Consider the following 1,252-nt stretch of genomic DNA (forward strand, 5'->3'; position numbering starts at 1 on the left):
AGAATATTTACTTATAATTATTTCAAAAAGGTAAAGAATATTACAACCCAGTAAAACATAAAATTCAGCTTTCAGATCTGATATTTGTGGTGACATACAAAATTTTTGTTTTGTCGACCTATACATGCTTTATTTTCAGTGCAAGAAAGATACATTTATTAGTTATATATATTTTTTTGTAATGACTTTTATTTGACTTACTTTATAAATGGTTACTGTTTGAATATTAAATGTGGAATTCACGGCGACGTGTGGAAATTTTTGTGTTGTGATACATGGTACAAGTGCGATGGAATATTAGAAATGTTTGTCACAGATCTTGGTTCATTAATTATAGCCTCGAATGGAAAGACTTTTCCTTAAATCATATATTTATGTCTGATATAACTTGATACTGTTGCTCAGAATGACATTTGACTGTACTCTGGATATGGGAAGGCCACTGGCAGACTCCACATCTGCTTCTGATAAAATGCGCCTCTCAGGTCTTTGACCAAATGAAATTGGCAAGGAATAGAAGGCTCTCACAATCCCATGACTGTTCAAGTTCCAGTGGGAGTGCGTTTGTGCTGAGAACTATAGGAGTCTGTATTTTATTCGGATGATAACTGCTGAAACAAGACTCTCATGCAAACTTGTATGTGAAGTCTGATTTCAGAATTGGCAAGAATGTATTCAAACAGCAAAGCTGCCTGTTTTTATTACAGTAAGGTATACGTCACTGCACAATTATTGTTCATTGAGTTTAGAATCATACAGTGCTTAATCTTGAAAATCAGAGAATATATAAACCTTTTTTCTATTTACCTGTATATAAGGTAACTAGAAGACAATGCATTAGTCAGAGTCATATCTATGTTACAGATGGAGCTATTTAGTGCAGTTGTGATTCTAGAGTCTTCATTTATTAGTGAACTCTTACTTTTTTACTTTAGTGATCATACATGCATATTCCCACTACTTTTTCATTTAAAACTTAGAATATGAAAAATAATAGCTCTTAATTGCTACAAGTTTTTTGAAGTAATCTCAAATAACAATTCATCCTTCAGAAAATTTACTTTTTCTTTATTTAATAAATAACCTGCCAATTTTTCTATATTTTAGAGGAGTGTCCATTTTATCTAATTATTACTCATAAAAGAATTCCAGAGATCTTTCACAGAAAAAGAATATAATACTGGGGCTGGGGATTTAGCTCAGTGGCAAAAGCGCCTGCCTGGCAAGCGCAAAGTCGTGAGTTCGGTTCCCG

General features: G+C 32.9%; 1 protein-coding gene across 1 annotated transcript in view; it reads left to right on the plus strand.

Moving 5' to 3' along the window:
• Khdrbs2 (KH domain containing, RNA binding, signal transduction associated 2) overlaps positions 1-1,252 on the plus strand; it is a 457,500-nt gene that overhangs the window by 23,523 nt on the left and 432,725 nt on the right. The window lies entirely within an intron of this gene.

Source organism: Chinchilla lanigera, unplaced genomic scaffold (assembly GCF_000276665.1).
Source record: "Chinchilla lanigera isolate Chin_1 unplaced genomic scaffold, ChiLan1.0 scaffold00101, whole genome shotgun sequence".
NCBI classification, from domain to species: domain Eukaryota; kingdom Metazoa; phylum Chordata; class Mammalia; order Rodentia; family Chinchillidae; genus Chinchilla; species Chinchilla lanigera.